At 44.0% G+C, this 25,607-nt stretch overlaps 1 protein-coding gene across 2 annotated transcripts in view; it reads right to left on the bottom strand.

The window, feature by feature from the left end:
• oxr1a (oxidation resistance 1a) overlaps positions 1 to 24,489 on the bottom strand; it is a 536,209-nt gene extending 511,720 nt beyond the window's left edge. Inside the window, exon 1 of one of the 2 annotated variants that reach the window (XM_072249890.1) lies at positions 24,415 to 24,489. The gene's annotated coding sequence lies outside the window, so the exon portion shown is untranslated. The remainder of the gene's footprint in view (positions 1 to 24,414) is intronic. The other variant, XM_072249891.1, reaches the window with a different exon arrangement.
• Positions 24,490 to 25,607: the final 1,118 nt, after the last annotated feature.

Raw genomic sequence — 25,607 nt, 5'->3', positions numbered from 1 at the left:
CAGCAGCTGGGATGTGGATTACAAATTACAGCAGGAGATAGAAAAGGTGTGTCAGAACGGAAATGTCCTGATAATCGTTGGGGATTTTAACGTGAAAGTGGATTTGAAAAACCAGGTCAGTACTGGACCTCAAGAGAGAGAATTTGTAGAATGTCTAAGGGATGGAGAGCTTAAGGTTAAGGAACCCTTAGGGAACAGTGACCGCAATATGATCAACACACATCAAAGTTGCTGGTGAACGCAGCAGGCCAGGCAGCATCTCTAGGAAGAGGTACAGTCGACGTTTTGGGCCGAGACCCTTTGTCAGGACTAACTGAAGGAAGAGCTAGTAAGAGATTTGAAAGTGGGAGGGGGAGGGAGAGGGGGAGGTCCAAAATGATAGGAGAAGACAGGAGGGGGAGGGATGGAGCCAAGAGCAGCTAGTAAGAGATTCTTTCAGGAAAAGGAGAGAGCGAGAGAAAGAATCTCTTACTAGCTGCTCTTGGCTCCATCCCTCCCTCTCCTGTCTTCTCCTATCATTTTGGATCTCCCCCTCCCCCCCCACTTTCAAATCTCTTACTAGCTCTTCCTTCAGTTAGTCCTGACAAAGGGTCTTGGCCTGAAACGTCGACTGTACCTCTTCCTATAGATGCTGCCTGGCCTGCTGCGTTCACCAGCAACTTTGATGTGTGTTGCTTGAATTTTCAGCATCTGCAGAATTCCTCATGTTTACAATATGATCAAGTTCACTTTGAAATTTGAGAAGGAGAAACTAAATTCCAATGTGCTGGTATTTCAGTGGAATAAAGAAAATTACAACAGCATGAGAGGGGAACTGGTCGAGGTTGACTGGAAAGGAACATTTACAGGAAGGGCAGTTAAGCAGCAATGGCTGTAGTTTCTGCGAAAAATGAGGGAAGTGCAAGACAGATATATTCCAAATAAGAAGAAATTTTTGAATGGAAGGACATTACCATGGCTAACAAGTAAAGACAGAGCCAAAGTAAAAGCAAAAGAGAGGGCATACAAGGAAGCCAAAGCCAGTGGCAAGATAGAGGATTGGGAAGCTTTTAAAAACTTGCAGAAGGAAACTAAGAAGGTCATTAGGAAGGAAAAGATGAATTATCAAAGGAAGCTGGCAACTAATATTAAAGAAGATACTAAAAGCTTTTAAGACCATAAGACAAAGGAGCAGAAGTCGGCCAATCGGCCCATCGAGTCTGCTCCGCCATTTCATCATGAGCTGATCCATTCTCCCATTTAGTCCCACTCCCCCGACTTTTCACCATAACCTTTGATGCCCTGGCTACTCAGATACCTATTAATCTCTGCCTTAAATAATGACTTGGCCTCCACTGCTGCCCGTGGCAACAAATTCCATAGATTCACCACCCTCTGGCTAAAAAAAAATGTTTTCGCATTTCTGTTCTGAATGGGCGCCCTTCAATCCTTAAGTCATGCCCTCTTGTACTAAACTCCCCCATCATGGGAAACAACTTTGCCACATCCACTCTGTCCATGCCTTTCAACATTCGAAAGGGTATATAAAGGGTAAAAGAGTAGAGCGTAGATATAGGATGAATAGAAAATGATGCTGGAGATATTGTAATGAGAGACGCAGTGACGGTAGGCGAACTGAATGCGTGTTTTGCATCAGTCTTCACAGTGGAAGACATCTGCAGTGTAGCAGACATTCAAGAGTGTCAGGGAAGTGAAGTATGTGCAGTGAAAATCACGACTGAGAAGGTGCTCAGGAAGCTTAATGGTCTGAAGGTGGATAAATCTCCTGGACCTGATGGAATGCACCCTCAGGTTCTGAAGGAAGTAGCTGGAGAGATTGCAGAAGCTTTAATAATGATCTTTCAAGAGTCGATAGATTCTGGCATTGTACCGGATGACTGGAAAATTGCAAATGTTACTCCGCTATTTAAGAAGGGTGGGAAGCAGCAGAAAGGAAACTATAGACCTGTTAGCCTGACATCAGTGGTTGGAAAGTTGTTGGAATCGATTGTTAGGGATGAGATTACAGTGTACCTGGAGGCAGATGGCAAGATAGGTCAAAGCCAGCATGGTTTCCTGCAATTTTTTTTAAGAAATTATAGCTCCCTGGAGGGAAATTACATTCCCTGGAGTTCAGGAGAATGAGGAGGGATCTCATAGAATCATTCCGAATGTTAAAAGGCCTGAACAGATTAGATATGGTGAAGTTATTTCCCATGGTAGGGGAGTCTAGGACTGTTATGAACTGTAATGTTTTAGAAACAAACTAGCAGCAAGAGATTTCACACTGAGTCAGGTTTTAATGATAAAAACACTTTTTATTAGCATCTACTTATAATATAGTAACTCAAACCAAGATAAACAAAAGTTAACAGTGTTATATGCATATATGTGTATAAATATAACTCCTAAACTATCGAGCTTTGGGGAATAAGGCTTGAAGTCTTAAGATGGTAAAGTAGGAAAGTTCAATAATCCACAGAATAAATGATGGGAGAGAGATATTTGTAATCCAGGGTGAAACAGAGGAAAGGCAAGTACGAAGTATTCCACAGGTTCCACGCTGGTAAAATGAGACAACAGTCGCCGTAGATCTGGTCCGCCGTGATGTTCCAAATCCACGTACTAATTATCACCAAAAGTGACCTGTCACAGGAATATCGTCTTCCAGTGGTTACCACACAACATACCCAGGCAAGGGCTACACAAGTGGTCCCACAAGATATCCCAAAATCCACTCCTATGGATTATATAAAGTGACAGTCACACATTCGTTGTGCATCGTGTGCTGATGTTTAACCCAATCTTTTGGGCTTAAAAGAGTCCCAAACCATCGCAGTGACCAGCCGAAATCCCGACAGCTGGTTCTCGTTCGTTCTCCCTCTTCCTCTCCCTCTCTGTCTGTGTAAAAGTCTGAAGCAAACTCCTTCAGCCTGTGACTGACATCATAGTCCCACCTCACTCAGGCGCTCTTAAAGAAACAGTCTCAGTAAACGGAACCTGTGGGTTTGTAACAAGGACAAGAGGACAAAACTTCAGGATTGAAGGACATCCATTTAGAACAGAGATGCGGAGAAATTACTTTAGTCAGAGGGTGGTAAATCTGTGGAATTTGTTGCCAGGAGTGGCCGTGGAGGCCAAGTCATTAACAGTGATAGATAAGTTCTTGATTAGCCAGGGCATCAAAGTATATGGGGAGAAGGCATGGGAGTGGGGATGACTGTAAAAATTCTGCTCCTATATCTTATGGTCTAACCATTGACCAACAATCTCTGTCTCTGTGGGCATTGTGATTGTGATTAACTATGTGAATCCAGGTGGAATAAACCAGTACATTACAACCTGGTAACAGGGCCTTCAGCCCAACTAACTTATGCTGATCTAAAAGTCTTTGAGCTTGCCGCATTTCCCTGCAGCTTTCCCAAACTTCCCTCATAGACGACTTCTATCCTTTCTCCAGCACAAATCTTCTCAACTTTGTAATTTTATTTGTGTTTGTAGCCTCCTCTGACTGCATGAAATTTATAACCATCACCCTCCATGTGAAAAAATGCACCTTCGGTCCCTTTTAAATGTCTGCCCTCGGCTCTAAGATTCCCCTACCCAGGGAAAATGACTGTGACCATCAACCCCCATCTACACCCTATTATTTTATGTACAGGGTAAACTGTCCTAGTCTATCCATATAACACAAAACCCAACAGTAACATACTTGTCATTCTCCTCTACACTCTTTGCAGCTTAATCATGTCCTTCCTATAGATTAGCAATTAGAACTGCACACAAAACTCTCTAAGTGAGACTTTGCCAATGACTTGAATAGTTGTTACATGTCACTCATCGTCTACGGGATGGGATGAGATCCAGGGATCAGGGCAGCATAGATCACAAGGTAATGGTCAATCTGCGACCCAGGGGACCAGACAGTATCCGTCTCCCAGTAATGGTCAGTCTGTGACCCGGGGACTGGACAGTGTGCGTCTCGAGATAATGGTCAGTCAGTGATCCAGGGGACCAGAAAGAGTACATCACAAGGCAATGGTCTGTTTGTGATCCATGGGACCAGACAGAGTGTGTCTCAAGGTATTGGCCAGTCTGTGACCTAGGGAACCGGACAGTGTATGTCTCAAGACAATGATCAGTCTGTGTCCCAAGGGACAGAACAGTCTGCATCTCAAGGCAATGATCCACAGGACCGAACGGTGTGTGTCTCAAGGCAATGGTCAGTCAGTGATCCAGGGAACTGGAAAGTGTGTGTCTCAAGGCAATTGTCAGTCTGAGACCCAGTGGACCGTACAGTATGCAACTCAAGACAATATTCCGTCTGCGACCCAGGGAACCGGACAGTGTGCATCTCAAGACAATATTCAGTCTGTGACCCAGGGAACCGATCAGTGTGCATCTCAAGACAATATTCAGTCTGTGACCAAGGGAACCGGACAGTGTGCATCTCAAGACAATATTCAGTCTGTGACCCCAGGGAACCGGACGGTGTGTATCTAAAGGCAATGATCATTCTGAGACCCCGTGGACCGTACAGTATGCAACTCAAGACAATATTCCGTCTGTGACCCAGGGGAACCGGACAGTGTGCATCTCAAGACAATATTCAGTCTGTGACCCCAGGGAACCGGACGGTGTGTATCTAAAGGCAATGATCATTCTGAGACCCCGTGGACCGTACAGTATGCAACTCAAGACAATATTCCGTCTGTGACCCAGGGAACCGGACAGTGTGCATCTCAAGACAATATTCAGTCTGTGACCCAGGGAACCGGACAGTGTGCATCTCAAGACAATATTCAGTCTGTGACCCAGGGAACCAGACAGTGTGTGTCTCAAGGTAATTGCCAGTCTGTGACCCAGGGGTCCAGACAGCAAGCATCTCCAGGTAATGGTCACTCAGTGACCTAGGGAACGCGACAGTTATAATCTCAAGACAATGGTCGGACCCAGGGGACCGGAAGGTGTGAGCCTCTAGGTAATGGTCCAGATGAACTGCGCCCTAGGGCTCTGAAAGAGATAGTGTTAGAGATTGTGGTGGCATGAGAAATGACCTTCCAAAAATCATTGGACTCTGGCATGGTGCCAGAGGACTAGAAAACTGAAAATTTTTAAGAAAGGAGAAAGGCAGCTGAAAGGAAATTGTGGACCAGTTAGCCTGACCTCAGTGGTTGGGAAGACGTTAGAGTCAATTGTTAAGGACGAGGTGTTGGAGTACTTGGTGACACAGGACAAGATAGTACAAAGTCAGCATGGTTTCCTTCAGGGAAAATCCTGCCTGACGAACTGGTTGGAATTCTTTGAGGAGATTACAAGTAACATAGATAAAGGGGATGCAGTGGATGTTGTATATTTGGACTTCCAGAAGGTGTGACACATGAGACTACTTAGCAAGTTAAGAGCCCATGGTATTACAGGGAAGTTACTAACCTGGTTAGAGCATTGGCTGATTGATAGGAGGCAGCAAGTGGGAATGAACGGATCCTTCAAGCAACACACATAAAAGTTGCTGGTGAACACAGCAGGCCAGGCAGCATCTATAAGAGGTACAGTCGTCGTTTCGGGCCGAGACGCTTCGTCAGGACTAACTGAAAGAAGAGCTAGTAAGAGATTTGAAAGTGGGAGAGGGAGGGGGGGATCCAAAATGATAGCAGAAGACAGGAGGGGGAGGGATGGAGCCAAGAGCTGGACAGTTGATTGGTAAAGGGATATGAGAGGATCATGGGACAGGAGGCCTAGGGATAAAGAAAAAAGGGGGAGGGGAGAACCCAGAGGATGGGCAAGGGAGAGGGGGAGAGGGGGAGAGGGGGAGAGGGGGAGAGGGGGAGAGGGGGAGAGGGGGAGAGGGGGGAGAGGGGGAGAGGGGGAGAGGGGGAGAGGGGGAGAGGGGGAGAGGGGGAGAGGGGGAGAGGGGGAGAGGGGGAGAGGGGGAGAGGGGGAGGGGAGAGGGGAGAGGGGGAGAGGGGGAGAGGGGGAGAGGGGGAGAATATAAATAAATAACAGATGGGGTACAAAGAGGGAGGTGAGGCAGTAGCGGAAGTTTGAGAAGTTAATGTTCATGCCATCAGGTTGGAGGCTACCCAGACGGGATATAAGGTGTTGTTCCTCCAACCTGAGTGTGGCTTCAACTTTAAAGTAGAGGAGGCCGTGGATAGACATATCAGAATGGGAATGGGACATATTAGAATGGAAAAGGATGCTTTTCTGGTTGGCTGCCAGTGACTAGTGGTGTTCCGTAGGGGTCGGTGTTGGGGCCACTTCTTTTAATGCTGTATATAAATGATTTTGATGATGGAATAGATGGCTTTGTTGCCAAGTTTGCAGATGATACGCAGATTGGTGGAAGGGCAAGTAGTGTTGAGGAAACAGGTAGAATGCAGAAGGACATAGACAGATTAGGAGAATGAGCAAGAAAGTGGCAAATGAAATACAATGTTGGAAAATACATGGTCATGCACTTTGTTAGTAGAAATAAATGTGCGGACTATTTTCTAAACGGGGAGAAATTCCAGGAATCTGAGATGCAGAGCGACTTGGGGGTCCTTGTGCAGAACACCATGAAAGTTAACTTGCAGGTTGAGCTGGTGGTGAGGAAGGCAAATGCCATATTATCATTCAGTTCAAGTGGTCTAGAATACAAGAGTAAAGATGTGATGCTGAGGCTTCATAAGGCACTGGTGAGGCCTCATCTTAGAAAAGATGTGCTGGCATTGGAGAGGGTCCAGAGGAGGTTCACAAGGATGATTCCATGAATGAAAGGAAGCTTTGATAGCTCTGGGAATGTACTCGCTGAAATTCAAAAGGATGAGTGGGGGGGATGTCATTGAAACCTTTCGAATGTTGAAAGGCCTAGACAGAGTAGATGTGGAAAGGACGTTTCCCATGGTGGGAGAGTCTAGGACAAGAGGGCACAGCCTCAGGATAGATGGGTGCCCTTTCAAAACAGATGTGGAGAAACTTCTTTAGCCAAAGGGTGATGAATTTTATAGAATTTGTTGCCACATGCAGCTGTGGAGGCCAGGATGTTGGGTGCATTTGAGGCAGAGATTGATAGGTGCTTGATTGGACATGGCATCAAAGGGTGCAGGGAGAAGGCCAGGAACCGGGGTTGAGGAGGAATAAAAAGGGATCAGCCATGATTGAATGGCAGAGCAGACTCAATGGGCCAAATGGTCTTAAAAGCTACACCAAGAAACCAAAGAACACTCTCAAGCAACTGCACAAAAAGATTATTGAAAAGCACAAGTCCGGAGAGGGATATGAGAAAATTTTCAAGTCACTGAATATCCCTTGGAGTATAGTTAAGTGAATCATCAAAAAATTGGAAGAATATGGCACAGCTGTCAAAAACTGAGTGATCATGCAAGGAGGGGACTAGTAAGGGAGGTCACCAAGAGACCTATGACAACATTGGAGGAGATACAAGCTTCAGTGGGAGAGACTGTGCATACGACAACTGCCGCCCGGGTGGCTTCACCAATCACAGCTGTATAAGAGATTGGCAAAGGAAAGGTCACTGTTGAAAAAACATTCACATGATATCTTGCCTAGAGTTTGTCAGAAGGCATGTAGGAGACTCTGAAACACAGGAATGGCTTAAAAGCAACAAAGTTCTTGTCCTGGCCAAGTCAGAGTCCAGACCTCAATCAAATTGAGAATTTGTGGCTGGACTTAAAAAGGGCTGTTCACTCACAATCCCCATGCAATCTGACAGAGCTTGAGCAGTTTTGTAAAGAAGAATGGGGAAAAATTGCAGTGTCCAGATGTGCAAAGCTGATAGAGACCTATCTACACAGACTCAGGGCTGTAATTGTTGTGAAAGGTGCTTCTACTAACTACTGATTTGAAGGGAGTGAATACATATGCAATCAATTATTTTGTATTTTACATTTGACACGAAAAAGTCTTTTTCTGTTGATAGTGTCAAAGAAAAAAATCCTGTCCTTGTTATCTCAGCTCTATATTCTTCCCCTTGATTCAGTCCCTCCCCACCTACATCCGTGACACTTCAAATGGACTCCATCACTTCAAAAAACTCAGTCTCCTGGCCCTGACCACTTCATTTTCACCATTTTCATCCACTCCCTATACACTTCCACCCCCATCAGGAAGGTCTCAATTCTCTCCACTTTCTTGATAATGGACCCAAACAGTTCCCCACCACCACCATCCTCCTCCACCTGACAGAACTGCAACTTTTCTTTCAGTTGTTCCCATTTTCTCTTGAGAACCTATGGGCACTCACATGGTCCCAATCTATGCCTGCCTTTTTAGCTGGCTACATAGAACAATCCATGTTCCAAACCTACAATGGCAACAATCCCCAACTCTTTCTCCACTACATTGACAACGATATTGGTGCTGCCTCCTACACCAGTACGGCACTCGTTAATCCGCCAACAAATTCACTTGATCCATCTCGACATCTCTCTCCCTGTTCTTGACATCTGTGTCTCCATCTCTGGAGACAGATTATCTTTTAGAAACCTACTGACTCCTAGTTACTTTGACTATACCTCTTCCCACCATGTCACTTGCAATGGCATTACTGTCTTCTCTCAGTTCTACAGTCTCCACTGCATCTGTTCCCATGATGATGCACTCCATTCCAGGACTGAGATGCCCCCTTTCTCCCCCCAGAAAGTGAGGCTTCTCCCACCATTGCCATGGAGTTCCACTCTAATTGCTATCAATCTTCTGGCAATCACAGTGCAGTAACTGACATTGAATGATTTTGTACAGCATTTGTTATCAACCAATTTTCACTCATTCCACTTTCCTGGAGAAATTACTCTCCTTCTCATTAGTAGAATTTGTTTTAGCTTATGCTACAAGCTCTACTTGCACTGCACTTTAAACAATTTGCCGTACAGAGGACAATGACCCAATTCATTGTGTAATGACCCACCAGAGTGACCTTAAGTTCTAGCTGCCTGTCAGTGTACTCCCACGCTGACCTCTTAGTCTTTCACAACTTGAACTGTTCAAAGTCCAACATAACCTTGTTAAGCAGCACTTCATCTTTTGTTTAGCACATTGGATTCAATACTGAACTCAACAAGTTCTGATCACCAGAGCCTTTGGTTTGTTTTGGAACAGGTCAGCTCTGATGCAAGGTATCAGTAACATCTGACATCTCTGACTCCATCACACTGAGCACTGGATCCCCACAAGGCTGTGTGCTTAGCCCATTGCTGTTTACACTGCTAACACATGACTGTGCAGCCAGATTCAAGGAGAACCTGATCATTAAATTTGCAGATGATACCACAGTGGTGGGGCTCATCAGCAAAAATGATGAAACTATGTACAGGGAGGAGGTCAAACACCTAGAGAGCTGGTGCAGGGATAACAACTTGATGCTTAATGTCACCAAAACCAAGGAGATGATCGTCGATTTCAGACGGTCTCAGCCTGAGCACACACCCCTCAGCATCAGCGGCTCCACAGTAGAGAGTGGAAAACATCAAGTTCCTTGGGGTGCAGATCTCAGACAATCTCACCTGGTCCAGGAACACCACTGGGATTATGAAACAGGCCCAGAAGAGATTGCACTTTCTGGGAAGTTTAAACAAGTATCACTCCCCACTAACATCTTAACTACATTCTACAGAGGCGTGGTTGAGAGAGTGCTGACCTTTTGCGTCACAACCTGGTACTCCAGCTGCAGTGCTGTCGACAAAAAAGCCTTGCAGAGGGTGGTTAGGGGAGCAGAGAAGGTTATTGGGGTCTCCCTACCTTCTGTCCAAGACCTCTTTCAGAGTCGATGCCTCCAGAAGACACGGTACATCATTAGAGACCCCTCACACCCTCTCCATGAACTGTTTGTTCTTCTGCCATCAGGCAAACGTTACAGGAGCATCAAAACTAAAACCACAAGGCTACTAAACAGCTTCCTCCCACAGGCAGTCAGACCGCTAAATAGCTGCTCCACCTGACTCTGCTTTGGACATTTTTAACTTGCACTGAACACTTATAACCGATCTAACTGACATGTGGCTATTGTGTTTTACTATTTATTGTTATGTTTATTATTTAGTGTTGCATTTGTTATGTTATGATTGCACTGCCCCTGAGGAACGCTGTCTCATTCTGCCCTGCAGAGCTGATGTATGGTTAGAATGACAATAAAGTTTTTTGAATCTTTGAATCTTGAATCTTAATTTGGGATTTTCTTTCCTCAATATTAGATTAGATTCAACTTTATTGCCATTGTGCCAAGTACAGATACAAAGCCAATGAAATGCAGTTAGCATCTAACCAGAAATGCAAAGAATAGTGTTATTTACAAAATAACTGTGAATAAAAAGTAAGTGCTACAGCACACAAATATAAAAGTACTGAGACAGTACAATACGGATGCAATACTGCTTAGCACTGTGATGTGAGGTTCAGCAGGGTCACAACCTCAGGGAAGAAGCTCTTCCTGTACCTGCTGGTGCGGGAGCGGAGGCTCCTGTAGTGCCTACTGGATGGGAGGAGAGTAAAAAGTCCATGGTTTGAGTGAGATGCATCCTTGATAATGCTTTTCGTTCTGCCCAGGCAGCGTTTATGGTAGATGTTCTCAATAGTGGGCAATTGGGTGCCAATAATCTGCTGGGTAGTTTTTACCACACGCTGGAGGGCTTTGTGGTCCGATACGGGACAATTGCCATACGACACTGAGATGCAGTTGGTGAGTATGCTCTCAATGGTACAGCGGTAAAAGTCCGTCAGTATCCTAGGACAGAGATGAGCTTTCTTGATCTCCGCAGGAAATAAAGGCGCTGTTTTGCCTTTTTGGTATGAATTTTAACAATAAAAAATACTGAATAACAGCTGTGTTCCACATCTCAGTTACAACATTTTCCCTTCTATGGCAGGGTTCTCAACCTTTTTCATGCTGTGGGCCAATACTCTTCAACAAGGAGTCCGTGGACCCCAGATTGGGAACTCTTGCTCTACAGCTACCCCCATTCATGCACCTCTTGTGACATTCCTTCATCCAGGTCAACCATAATTAATTATGTTCATGTCAATGTTCCTGCTTTTCTCTGCATGGATGCTGCCTGATTTGCTTGCTACTATGTCCAGACCTTTTGACTTATGATGTGTCATTAACAGACAATCTGCAAATACTCTGACATTGCCAGTTTTATGTTTGAATTGTCCGCTCCAGTTTTTCCCCTCTCTTCCCCCTCTATATTCTCTTCTCATAAAAGGTCTGACTATTTTGAGGCTTTGGTTTCATTTGTTTTGGTAAATTCTTCATTGACCTGAAATTCAAGTGATCATGGCAGGTCCTGTCAACTGGTTGTGTAAATATATTTTGCTCAGGAGAAAGGAATATACATTTGTGACAAAGAAGGAACATTTCCATGGTCTTGCATGTTCAGCTGCCAACAGTTACCACATTTTAAAGGAAATGATTATTAATTAATTGATGGGTTGTATCATTGGATTTAGTTGAACAGCAGAAGTGGTTTCCATTTCACAACACAGAATATTGTTGGTACAATTAGAGGATCAACCAGACTTCAGAGTTGAATTTAAAATAATAATAATCTACGCGAGGAAGTCAGCAGGTTGAGCTGCCGCAGAGTTCCTCCAGCAGATTGTGGGAGAAAGGGACTTTCTGCGAGGAAAAGGAATTGTCAGCGTTTCAGGTGAAGACTGGTCAGAGTGCAGGGAAGCAGCAGAATTCAGAGGGGAGCAGTGAGAGTTCATCAAGGGTGAAGCAGGGTCTCCACCCAAAAATGTCCCTTTGCCTCCACAGTTGCTGCCAACCCTCCAGCAATTGGTTTTATTTTCATTAAAACTTGGAGCAAAATGGTATCCTTTAAACCAGGGGTTCCCCACTTGGGTTCCATGGACCCCTTGCTTAATGGTATTGTCCATGGCATAAAGAATTTTGAGAACCTTTGCCTTAAACCCATGTAGACCAATGGATTTGAACAAAATCTAACACTGAAATAACAAGTCATCAGGAGACCCAAACAGAAAAATAATCACCAACATTTTATTCATGATATAGATTCATGAATATTTTATTCATAATGCGATTTCTGAGGATTAAAATTTTTGGTCAATAAATTTTTAGGCTTTTGACTTACTCTGCAGGATAACTGTGTAATATAAATGATTTTATTTGTATAGTATGTCAATGGAGACAAACTTCAGAGGCAGATTGTCTTTAGACAAACCCTTGAAAGGGAGAATAACACATTTTCTCTCCAGTTTTGAGAGCTCCAAAATGATTAATAAGCCAATGTGGGAAATACAAACCTTTTCTAGTCCTGATGAAAGGTCTTAGCCTGAAACATCAACTCAGATGCTATCGGCCCTGCTGAGCTCCTCCAGGATTTTGTGTTAGCCTTGAATCTTTTCCAGTCTTCCTGGTAATATATGCTTCAAATTCTGACATAGGAAGTGTGTCAAGAATTTGGTAGCATCAAACAAGAATGACATAGTCTGCCCAACATCATTGACTGAGTGCAAATCAGGATTCAGTGCTGGGCATTGACTGGGAGAGGTGACTCACGCCGATTCATGTATCCTTTCAGAGAATGTGGAAAATTTTGAGGAAACAGCAGTGATGGTGCCTTCTCTGTGATGAGCTTTCTGCAGGTTTCAGAATCACACGAGGACAGCTGAGATCACTGTGACACATTAGGCCATGGAGTTTTGGGACCAGTAAAAAGCTCCAGTCCTCAAATACTTTTTCCTCCAGTGACCAAAGACTGTGCTAGTGCATTGAAGACAGAGGTAACTTTCATTACTGATACCTGCTCATGCTAAGAGGTGGCTCCCAAGGTAGCACAAGTCGCTTTCCTGGGACTTGCGATGTACCTTTACTGTTGGAAGGTGGTGTGATGTAACAAGGTCAGGTTGAAGGAGGACCTTGGTCCCATGAATGTTGAGTACGCAATCTATTTTCATGTTTGTGACTTAGCAAGGGCAAACACAAGCGTCATCTGCATAATGCAGTTTGGGTTACTGAGGTTCAGACAACTTCAGTTTCTGCAGGGTGGTTGTCATAGCTTGAACAGATTGCTGTCAGTTGTGAAGATTAGCTCCGTTTCTAATGAACTTGTTAGAGATGAAGCATAACCCCAAGGCAAGAAAGATTGAGAAATACTTTGGAGTAATGACAGCTTGTTTTGCACCAGTCTTCACTGAGATTAGTTCTGTTGTGAGCCTATCAGGTAGATGAATGGCACAGAACAAAATGGAGATGAATTACTATAGGGAGAAAAATGTGCTGAAAAAGTGCTCCATGGTCTATTCTAATGAATGAAGTCAAAGGCTTTTGTGAAGCTGAAAAACATGATGCTATTTCTTACGTTTCCATGGCGTTATTGTGCAGTGACAATCACATTCCCTGTGCTTTTGGATTGATGAATCTGCTCTGTCATTCTGCGAGCAGTTCTTCCAACACGAGCTGGAGGCAGTTAAGAAGAACCCTGGTTATGGCTGTGGCAGACAACAGAGTTGCCCCTCCATGGTTACTACAGTCAATGTAACTCCCTTCGTGTGATCACTATAAGGCCATGCCCCTGGAACATCTCCACCTTACCAGATGTGAATAATGAAATTGTGGATTTGTGGCTAAAGCTCCTCATAAACAAATGAGGATTTTTGGAGCAATACAAATTAAAGCTCTGTTATGTTTTAGGTGGAATATGATCCATATAATTTCTTATTGGTCAGAAGTAGTGCATAGCTAACCTGATTAGACTACCTTGGGATGGGCTTGTACACCTTCAACTCCAACCCCTGCAACTATCTGGAAGTGATTTGTATTGAGCATTTCATTCAAAAAGAAAAGTCAGAGTCGTGACATCATTAGGATTACTTCAGAGAACATTCTGTCTCTTACTCCTTAGTCCCATTGCATTCATTTCAAAATAGAATCGTTAGTCACCATAACATCGTTTGCATTTGAAGCAAAACCTTCATTGCACAGTCCATAGGGCAATTGTTTTGGGTTTTCCAAGATTAATTCTGACACTTCTAACAGGGATCAGAAGGTCCCAGAAAGGGTGGTGAAGAACCCACAAGAGGCAGTTTCCTTATGCACCTGGGGGGGGGGGGGGTGGCAGGGAAAACTTCAAATGCACCCCTGCCAGGAGGTTCCCAGTCACACCTTCACGAGGGCCTGGATGCACACTCCTCTGCTGAGCTACATGTAAAGGAGAGGAGGTCTCTGCTCTGTGACTATGGAATGCGCTTGTGGAGTACACACGTATACAGTGGTGAGAAGCAAACAACAATGTGGCAGATTCAGCAGGAGATTGGAATGATCCCTAAACTGGGAACCCAAGAGTGACCCAGAGTTCAGCAAATCTCTGAGGTTGCATTTTGAGGTCACATGAAGTCACAGATCTCAGTGAAGACAAGAATACAATTTGAGCACTGACTCGTTAAGTGAGAGCTTCATAGAAAACAAGGTTAGTAATGACAAGTGACTGGCTGAGTGCACAAGTGACTGGAGACCGAGTGCACAAGTATTGCCACATTCTGGGAAAATGCAGTAAGAATTGCACTCCAGTTGCAAACTGTGCATTATGCACATTTGGGGGAAAATTTCCAGAATCGCGTCACAGAACTTCAAATCTAGAATCACATTTCCAGATTTCACAACTGGAATTTCAGAAGTCACAGTTCCTGCTGGGTGCTTGCAGGTGAACTTTGCTTGATTGAGGTTAAGTCCATTCTCAATTCCACAAAATTGCTGACTTATTATTCAGCATGCGTTCTTTTCTATTCACCCCCTGTGTACACACACCAATTAAAACTCACATCTCCATTCCTGCAAACAAAATAATTGCAGCAGAGACCATCTTCTCTTATCACTGTAATTCTCAAGTCGGCCCTGCTTCCTCTCCAATGCTTTCAGAGCTTTTTGCTACCTTGGTGAACTGTACACAGCTTTCAACCTGTGGCTTCCCTGGTGTTTTCAGTAATGAAATACAGCTTAGTTGCTAACACAAGAAATTCTGCAGATGCTAGAAATCAAAAGCAACACACAGAAAATGCTGGAGGAACTCAGCAGCATCAATGGAAGTAAATAAACAGGCGATATTTCAGGCCGAGACCCTTCTTCCCCCTGAGAAGGAAGGGTGAAGATGCCAAAATAAAAAGGTGAGGGGGAGGGGAAGGAGGCAAGCTAAAAGGTGATAGGTGAAGCCAAGTGGGTGAGAAAGGTCAGGGGCTGGGAAAAGAATCTGATAGGAGAGGAGAGTGCACCATAGGAGGAGGGGGCCCAGGGTGAAGTAATAGGCAGGTGAGAAGAGGTAAAAGGTCAGAGTGGGGAATAGAGGAAAGAGGGATTTTCTTTTGTGTTTACCGAACGGAAAAATACTTGGTCGTTCTTCTGCAGTAGGTCACATCGATCAAGCCAACTTTCCCCATACTGTATGCCGTAAACACCTATTCTGCTTCTCTCAGTAATATGTGTGTATATCTAGTCCTGGGTCCCCTTAATTCTCTACTTTTCAGTACCTTACCTCATCACACTCTTCCCAAACATATTCCCTTACTATTCTTGATTGAATTCCATTTGTCCCTACTGCATTCTGTCCAACAAAACCTTCCTGCAGCTGAAGACTCCCTTCCTCACCAAGAACAATGCAGACAATTTTGGCATAAATTTTCAAGTCTCATTACTAAAGACCCTACATTCACAGTGTAAGGGGGTTTCGTCTTTTATGTTACTGCGTAAGCTAATTAAAATGGCTTCTTTGTTATGTTATACTTGGGAATGCTTCTTTGTTATGTTAAACGCTGAGGAAGTTCTTGCGCTAGCACCTTGTTTTGGGTTAGAGTGTGATAAGAATATGTTACGAACCAATTGGGATAGTTGTTATGTTTTTGGTGTATCTGAAGATATTGTATGCGCGGGGTTTTGGGGGAGAAGACGGGACAGAGAGAGAGAGGATGGACCAGGTGCTGTGATGTCTGCTAAGAGGGTCAGACCCTGAGCAGGGGGGTCGGCGAGGAGAGGAGACGGAGACGGACTTGTGTGGAGCATCTGGTCGACCACCGTTGTTGGTCCCAGGCAGCCGGTCGAGGTGGTCCGAGGGGTCGCAGGCTGAAGAAGAAGGGTCCTGAGCTCCAACTGTTTGTGCACGAAGAGATTGAACTTTGATAAGTGTGGTGCCTTTTATTTTCCTTTTATATTTTATTCTCTATTAATTATATAGTTCCAGTAATATCTATAAACTGTAAATCATTTAATCGTATCTGGTGTTTTGTCTGTTATTTGGGCGGGGTGGGGTACATCACACAGCATCCACACAAACTAATTACCCAGTTTGGCGGGGCCGAGGGCTGTTTCCCTAGATGACAGCAAGCCGAGCGACCCTGAGGCTGGCCGGGTGGGGGGGGGGGGGGGGGAGGGGGACTACATTGTGGGCTTTTGTCCAGGATTGGATCTACTGGTATGCTGTGTGGGTGCCCTGTTTCAATCAGTAATGTGTGTCTCTGTGGGTTATTTGCTGGTTATTGCTGTATGCGTGGTGGGTGAGGTCTTTATTCGAGTTTGGGCTGGCATTGACGAGTTGGAGGTGGAAATTGGGGCTGTCCATGCTGTTGGGAGAGAGAGGAAAGAGTGGTCTGATTTGGAGGTAGTGTCTGCGAATAAATGTTCCACCTCTGGCAGGCTCCGCCTGGCGTTTGGGATAGTGTCCACCCCAGGAGGGGTGACGGCGTGCGAGACGCGGGCGGAGCGGATCTCTCAGTTGTTAGATGAGTGGCAGTGGTCGGTTGAGGGAGAGCGACAGGGATTGGTTGAAAGTTTAAGTAGGCGGGTTGGTGACGGTGTTAGAGCTGTCAGGTTCACTGACACCGTAGTGACGGCTGTCAGTTATTTGAAAGAGGGGGGAAAGTTTTCAGTGTGTCTTCTCTGGCTAGGAGGGCGGCTAAATTGCTTGCAGTGCCAGGGGGATCATTTCAGGAGATCAGCCCCTCCTCCAGTTGTTCAGCTGATCAGAGAGGTGTCGGGAAACTTAGTGGAGGCCCAGTGGGGGAACGGCTTGGGTTCTCTGGGGAAGCACGTTCCCAGCAATGTACCAATGAACTTCAGAAAGGAAAAGACCCTATTCCTGAAGGCTTAGAGGGACCACGCCCCAGGGTGTCATTACGGATAGAGGGAAGCGATGTGAAAGCCATCCTTGACCTCGGGGTGCAGGTCAAGTTGTTGTACAGTTCGTTTTACAAACAGTGTCTGAAGCATTTACCCTTGACAACTGCAAGGGCACCGGAGACTTTGGGTACTAGTGGCAGTAGTTATCCAGAAGACGATGATTGGTTAATGACCCTGGAGTTCATGGGGGAATTGTCTGGGCACCCTGTGTGTCAAGTTGCTTCTGAGGACGTGTGTAGTAGCCTTGAGCTGGTACCGAATTTAAACGAGACCCAGCGGTGGTACGGCCTGAGGAAAATAGCTGAGGGTGAGACCCTCTTAGTAGATGCTCTGAACTATCACGAGGGAGGGGAGTTCACCGCTGAAGACACCTCAGTGAGAGAGAGGTCGTGGCGACTGGACCCTGGCGGCGTGGAAGATGAAGGCAGCGTTTGTGTGGATTATGCGATGTGGTTTAATGTGCTGGATCTGAGGAGTGGATGTTGCCAGATCCTGAGGAGTGCAGCTGTTGAGCTGACGACGGACGTTATCAGTTCTCTATAGTTCCCTAGGATTCTTCCAATCCAAAAAGATGCCCATGGGCATATCCGGAGCCCCTGCATCCTTCCCACGGGGCATGAGGAAGACCATGGGGAAAGTGAAGATGTGTGGAGTTTTGGCGTATGTGGATGACCACCTAGAGCTTGGACTTGCCTGGGGGGACTATGAGGCGAGGCGAGTGGCAGAGCCCAGGCGACAGAAGCGAAGTGTCAAACGTGGAGGAGTTTTTGGCCGGAGGAGTTTGGTGCAATGTGAGAAATATGACCCGACATACCAGTTGAACTTCCTGGTGTTGGAACAGACGGTGGTGGACCTGGGGATGGAAACCCAGGTCGTCACTCTGAATGAGACACAGGGGGGAGAGGGGATTTGCACCGCTGAACTGAGTGCTCAGAAATGCCGGCTGGAGACTGAGTGCCACACTTGTGGGATGACCATTGCAGACTTGGAATTCACGCTCGTCAACGTGGAGAAGAAGCAACAGAATTCTGAGCCGACACTGCGGTCATGTACTGATGAATTAATCCAGCGAGAAGAAACAATGACCCACCTTCGAAGGGATCAGCAGAAACTCAAGACGTCGATCCAGAAAAGATTGGAAGAATTACAAGTTAGGGAAGATCAAGGAAGTGTTCTGACTAAGGTCAACAGGAAACCGAGAGCCCAGGGAGGGGAGTTTGACTACACTCCCGAGGAAGTGAAGAAATGGAGGACAGATCTCGGAAAAGGGAGGCGGACGCTTGAAAGGAACCTGAAGATGACTATCGACAGTTTAAATGAAGTGGAAAAACTGAAAGTTGACCTGGAAGACGTCCTCAGGAAGAAACAACCGGAGGCTGAACATTCTTTAACTGCTGCTTGTCAGGTCAGGGTGGAAGAAGCTGGTGGGGTAACTGCGTCTCAGATTGAGATGGCCAAGAAGCGTGAGTCAGAACTACTGAGGCTGTGGCGAGAGTTGAAGGAGTCCCCAAAGAAGCTGACGTCTCGACTGCAGGAGGCTGAAGGGGTAGCTCCGGCTAAATGTTTCAGTTTGGAGAAACCTAACCAGCAGCTACCGATCGAGGGAATGAGGAAGAGTACGGATTCGAAGGATAACGTGCTGGACATGTGGTACATGCTGCCTTTCACTAACTTCCCCGTGATTGAGGAAGAGACCTTTGGCCCTTCTCCCACTGAGTCAGGTGTAGTGGGGAGGGTTAGCTGTGGGCAGTCTGAGTTGCAGCAGGACCAGGAAGGAAAAGAAGCGTGGCCCCGGACATGGGACAGAGGGCTCCGAGTTGGAATGGTGGCCTGAATGAGAGAGGAGTTGGCAGGCAGGCCCGAGGTATCCCTAGTAGTGTCTGAGCCTTTAGGGTTTAGGTGGGGCGGGGGGGTACGTTGGTCTCGGAGGATTAAGAAGCTCCCAGATAGGTTGGCCTATGTAGTGTCCGTAAGGTCCACTGTTTGGGGAGCACTGTCACTGTGTGTATCTGTGTATGTGTTTGTTGTGTGTCTGCAGGACTGGTTGGCGAGTTATTTAGAAGTCATGAGGACATGACTTTGTTTGGCAGGGAGAGTGTAAGGGGGTTTTGTCTCTTATGTTACTGCGTAGGCTAATTAAAATGGCTTCTTTGTTATGTTATACTTGGGAATGCTTCTTTGTTATGTTAAACACTGAGAAAGTTCTTGCGCTAGCAGCTTGTTTTTGGGTTAGAGTGGGATAAGAATATATTACGAACCAATTGGGATAGTTGTTATGTTTTTGGTGTATCTGAAGATATTCTATGCGCAGGGTTTTGGGGGAGAAGGCAGAAGAGAGCGACAGAGGATGGACCAGGTGCTGTGATGTCCGCTAACGGGGTCAGACCCCAAGCAGGGCGTTCGGTGAGGAGAGGAGACAGAGACGGACTTGTGTGGAGATCCTGGTTGACCACTGTTGTTGGTCCCAGGCGGCCGGTCGAGGTGGTCCGAGGGGTCGCAGGCTGAAGAAGAAGGGTCCTGAGCTCCAACTGTTTGTGCATGAAGAGATTGAACTTTGATAAGTGTGGCGCCTTTTATTTTCCTTTTATATTTTATTCTCTATTAATTATATAGTTCCAGTAATATCTATAAACTGTAATTCATTTAATTGTATCTGGTGTATTGTCTGTTATTTGGGTGGGGTGGGGTACATCACACAGCATCCACACAAACTAATTACCACGTTTGGCGGGGCCGAGGCTGTTTCCCTCGACGACAGCGAGCCAGGTGACCCTGAGGCTGGCCAGGCGGGGGGGGGGGGGGGCACTACAACAGTATCAAGCTTCCAGACTCTTTTTTCCCCAATCATTACTCTTTCCTTTCTCAAGCAATCAAATGAGGATTCTTTTTAAAAATTGCACTTACATGCATCTGTCAAATTGTAATATACAAAAATGTAATACAGGGAGTATTTTTGCCCTCAGGGTTGTAATGTCTAATACCAGAGGACATGCATTGAAGGTGAAAGGGGGTAGGTTCAAAGGGGGTGTGAGGAATAAGTTTTTTTAAAAAACTCATAACGGTGTATTCCTAGATTACAATGCCTGGGGTGGTGGTAGAGGCCAATATAATAGAGGCTTTTAAGGGACGTTTAGATATGCACGTGAATATGAGGGAAATGGAGGGATATGGACATTGTGTAGGTAGGAGGGATTAGTTGTGGGCTGAAGGGCCTGTTCCTGTGCTGCACTGTTCCATGTTCTATGATATCCCTGCGTTAGATTTACACAACATAATATACAAATGGTTCAGTAATGCACTTGTGTAAAAGTGTTATTGTGCATGATTAAAAGTAAAAAGTGTCAATAAGAGTATTCTACAATACAATTACACTTTAAATATAAGCAACAGCCATTTCAAAAAGCAATGATGCACTAGGTCAAAAATTCTTCTGCATGGTGCAAGACCTCCATGCATTCTGCTGGCCAAGGCCAGCACCCTACTACAGAAGGAGAGCGGTTCCTCCATCACTATGCACACACACACACACACAAACATGCGCACACATACACAAGGCCAACATGCAAACATTATAGTCAGATGGCTAACAACACACAGACACTGTTTATTTGCATACGGTTTTTCATATTCAGTGTTTACAGATAGCACAGGCCTCTCACATTGAAGCAGGTTATTATTGAAGAACAATGTCTTGTTTCTCCATGCTTCCTGCTGAGACATCTATTCATTTGCAGTTTAGTCCACCTTTTGTGCGCACTCACAATCTCTTTCCTGAAGTGGAAGCATGTCTAGCCTTTCTTCTTGAAGGAATCACTGCGGTAAACCTCACCAGATTTATCAAATACCTGACTTGCCTTTTGAAGAGCCCTAAATTTACTTACTGATGGTTGGGAAGTTGTGTTAATTTAAAGTCAGGTTTTGACCAGTATGAACACAATAAGTTAATGGCTTCCTTCTGAAGTATATACTGTATTTTACTGGACATTTTCAATCTTCTGTCATTCAGCACAAATACACATCATTCCTATTCCAAATACAGGGCATGATGGAGACAGACTAAAGCTCCACTTACTCAATGTCACCACATAATTTAAACCTGAACTTAGGCAACTGCTGTGTCAGTATCAACTTTGCCATCACTTAAAATTAATTAACTGAGTCAGGTCTATTAAAGGAAACCAAAATGTTCAATAGTGTCTTGATAATGTGCTTAACTGGCTTCAGATTTGCTTTGGTCAAAACGAACATCGCACTAACTTGTTGATTCATGAGATGCAAAATTAATACTACTGAATAATTTTGAAAAAGAAAGGTGAAAAGCCATGCCCATATATGAGAGAAATAAATTTAAAAATAAATAAATAAGTCAGATAGGTTCTTTTGCTCGTTAATTCAATCTCTAGTTTTCACACTGAGTACCGAAAAGACTGTTCATAGAAGTGTTAGTAAAAATTATCCAATACAAAATCATTTCAGCAAGAAATGTGAATTGGTTATAAGCACACTAATAACTAACTGAACATAATTGGTCATAGTTATCCTCCAAAAAGTTCTTTGTACAAATAAATAAAATTAGAAACTCAAAGAACCATTGGCCTTTGGTGGCAAAAACAGGAAAACAGATTATTATCTGAATGGTGGCCGATTAGGAAAAGGGGAGGTGCAACGAGACCTGGGTGTCATTATACACCAGTCATTGAAAGTGGGCATGCAGGTACAGCAGCCGGTGAAAAAGGCGAATGGTATGCTGGCATTTATAGCAAGAGGATTCGAGTACAGGAGCAGGGAGGTACTACTGCAGTTGTACAAGGCCTTGGTGAGACCACACCTGGAGTATTGTGTGCAGTTTTGGTCCCCTAATCTGAGGAAAGACATCCTTGCCATAGAGGGAGTACAAAGAAGGTTCACCAGATTGATTCCTGGGATGGCAGGACTTTCATATGAAGAAAGACTGGATGAACTGGGCTTGTACTCGTTGGAATTTAGAAGATTGAGGGGGGATCTGATTGAAACGTATAAGATCCTAAAGGGATTGGACAGGCTAGATGCAGGAAGATTGTTCCCGATGTTGGGGAAGTCCAGAACGAGGGGCCACAGTTTGAGGATAGAGGGGAAGCCTTTTAGGACCGAGATTAGGAAAAACTTCTTCACACAGAGAGTGGTGAATCTGTGGAATTCTCTGCCACAAGAAACAGTTGAGGCCAGTTCTTTGGCTATATTTAAGAGGGAGTTAGATATGGCCCTTGTGGCTACGGGGGTCAGGGGGTATGGAGGGAAGGCTGGTGCAGGGTTCTGAGTTGGATGATCAGCCATGATCATACTGAATGGCAGTGCAGGCTCGAAGGGCCGAATGGCCTACTCCTGCACCTATTTTCTATGTTTCTATGTTTCTATGAATGTCATTTTGAGTAGATTAGGAATAGGGTTCTATCTAAAAGATGACCAGAAAAACTGTAAATGAAGCATGTTGCTAAGCTGACCACATTAAGTAGTTCCCAGATCCCAAAGCTGAAGTGGAATGCAAAGACTAGAATTCGCACTTTAATTATTATACTGAAAATGTAAACTGCATACAGGATTAAAGACAATTGTTGAAGTAGCACACAAAACTTAGAAATGAGTTGCAATTTTAAAACATCTACCTGTTGATATTTTTTTCCAAGCTAGACTGGGGAGATGTTCTCCAATAACTATGAAACAGATTGACACTAAAAACTCAGCTGTTTCTAGTCAAACAAACTATAACAGTTTTTTTTCCCCTTAAATCAAAAGCACTGCCTGTCCAATCACTGATTCTGTGTTGATTGTATTTCTAAATAATAATGATAAATATAATGATAAATCCTGTTTAACCAGGTGCTTTGCATATTTACATTATTACGCTTCACTATTTAGACAACAGAACCTACAAATACTTCAAGTACAAGTTCACCCAATAAAAGAAGCACTCCATGTCCGAATTTAAGTACACTTAAAATGTATAGAAAATAACATTGAAAATTAAATGTGTGCCCTAAGCACTATATTTTCAGTAGTTTCACAAAACTTTGTAACATATTGCCTGCGAGTACTTGTTGGCATGACGTTACCACTCGCACAACTTAAATATTTGTTCACATTTTAATTTTTTTTTAAAATTGTTATACTATTAAACATTCAGTCGGCAAGATAGAAGAGCAACCATCTGCTGATTGTTATCCTATAATCTTTGTAGCCAGCAGCACTCATGAAAAGTGTAGTTGAAAAATGAAATGTTTCATCCGTGTCATTCAATGATTTGACGGCATTCATACCCTAGATTTACGCATCAATTACGGCCACTTTAGCAAGTCACAGGAGGTTTACCAGCAGCCAAGGAATGCTGCTGAGGCAAAGCTCCCACCTTTCAGGAACTAAATAGGGGGAAAAAAAAATCAGTCAGTAAGATCAGCTCAAACTTCATTGACAACCTTTCAGCATATCTGAGATTATTAATTTTTAAAATGGCACTTTCATTGGTTATCTTATTACTGGCAGCATTGAAAATTCTTTGCAACACCACAAACCTTTAAAAATAGCTGTGTGATCAACCTGTTCTCTTTATGCAAATTTGAGGAGAAAAGTACAAGTACTGTGTTTAATTTAATAAACAGCTTCAATGCTTTTACAATATTTTAATGTTTGGATGCAGTCTGGAAGACTATTTTCGGTTGATTTTTTTAATATCTTAACGGTTAAGATTTAATATCATGTTGCAATGCCAAAATATTGGAAGTCATTTTGTTTCAATTATAACCTTCATCGAATAATTAAATAAATCCTGTCAAGAAACTCTGTTATGGGTGCTCAGAGTTAATTTCTGTATAATGTATACTTTACTGAACGGGTCCCCAAGAAATTACTGTCGGTGCATGGTAACAGAATTTGCACTTCATCCAGAAGCTTTGAGATATGCTCTATCTATGTATCTCAGTCAATGACAGTAATCTAATTAAAACCGTCAATTCCAATCACTCAGTATTAATTCTCATCTGCAGCCGTTTACACACCTTCTGGAGCGGCACTGCAGCAGTGTCACAGCTTACCTGAAACAGGACTAATTCACCATCCATTACATTCTACTGCACCGCTCAGTCCGAAAGCTCCAACATTTCCTGCTTGACCCATGTCACTGCTTTTACTTGAGCTCTTAATATCATTTGCCACAGAATTGTTAACCATCACTCACATATCAATTATTGATTAGCCCAGTGCATTATCTACAATAGGAGGTAGCAACAACATCGCTGCTCCTTTCCAATCAGATATCGATATTCGCAGCTACTTACTCGCAATGCTGATGCACACATCTCTCATTTCACAACTTGCCCAAGGCCTTAACATTCACCACTTCTCCAACTGCATCACCTCTCAGCTCTGCCTCAGACATGCTCAGTAATGTGGCTATCTCATTCTGGAGCCTACCAAGCTGCAATCAGTGAAGGGGGAATTGGATTCAACCACAACCAGGATTTTTTAAAAAGCACCTGCTTGCTGAAGGGCAAACCAAAAATCAAAACAATTAAATCTGACATCTCTTTCACCAGACAGATGATAAAACTGTTGAATGGCTAGTCTTATACAACAGTTTGGAATGTAAAAATGCATTGTACTATAAAATGATAAATCAGATTTCACAGATTGTTTGCTACTGGATGAATGTCAGCCTCTCTTTCTTTACACAAGGTTACAAGTATTCTAGTCACTCAATAAGCAAGAGCAATGGCAAGTCACCATTCGTTTTTTCTACTTCTTTATTAAGCTTACCTTGAAACCTAAGAGGAAGGTAAAGCACATTCTCGTCTTTTGCAAGTTCAACAAAATCAAATATACCTTCCATTGACAGGTATCCTCTTGGCCGTGGAATTTAGACTATGAAATATAAATTCCATGTTAGCTATATTTAAAAACCAATGAAAATGAACAGAGAGGTCATGATTGCCTTGTTTACACTACAGGGAGTACACCACCAACTTTGTGTTCGTCTGTTCAGTGCTATTGCATCCTGCTGGATACTCCACTAGAGGGCGTATATTATAGCGACCCAGCCAGTTAAAGGAGAAAACAAAACTACAAATACTGGAAATCTGGGGGCAAAAAAGTTGTTGAAAGAACTCAGATGGGCATCCAGCAACTACTGGAAGAGAATTGGTTAACATTTCAGGTCCTGGACCTGGTAAAGAGAGGGAATCGAGAAACAACCTAGTTTTAACATTCAGAAGGATGGGGAGGAAGGTGGGTGAAACAAAAGAAATATCCTTGATGTGGTGAGACCCCATTGTGGCAGTTAAAGAAAAGTTAACTTACGTTTCAGCTTCTTTATTTGTGTAATGTATTGCTATTGATAAGGCAGGATGACATGTCTAGCAGGACAAACTATACAAAAATAAAAGAAAAAGACTGAGCCATAATAATAAAAAAGCAGCAGAAATAGCCAACACTAATATGAAAGAAGGAAGGCATGAGTTGTGTACGTTTTGCA

Source organism: Mobula birostris (assembly GCF_030028105.1).
Source record: "Mobula birostris isolate sMobBir1 chromosome 1 unlocalized genomic scaffold, sMobBir1.hap1 SUPER_1_unloc_1, whole genome shotgun sequence".
Taxonomy (NCBI): domain Eukaryota; kingdom Metazoa; phylum Chordata; class Chondrichthyes; order Myliobatiformes; family Myliobatidae; genus Mobula; species Mobula birostris.
The sequence above is the reverse complement of the archived record's forward strand: the minus strand, read 5'-3'. Positions and strand labels throughout refer to the sequence as shown.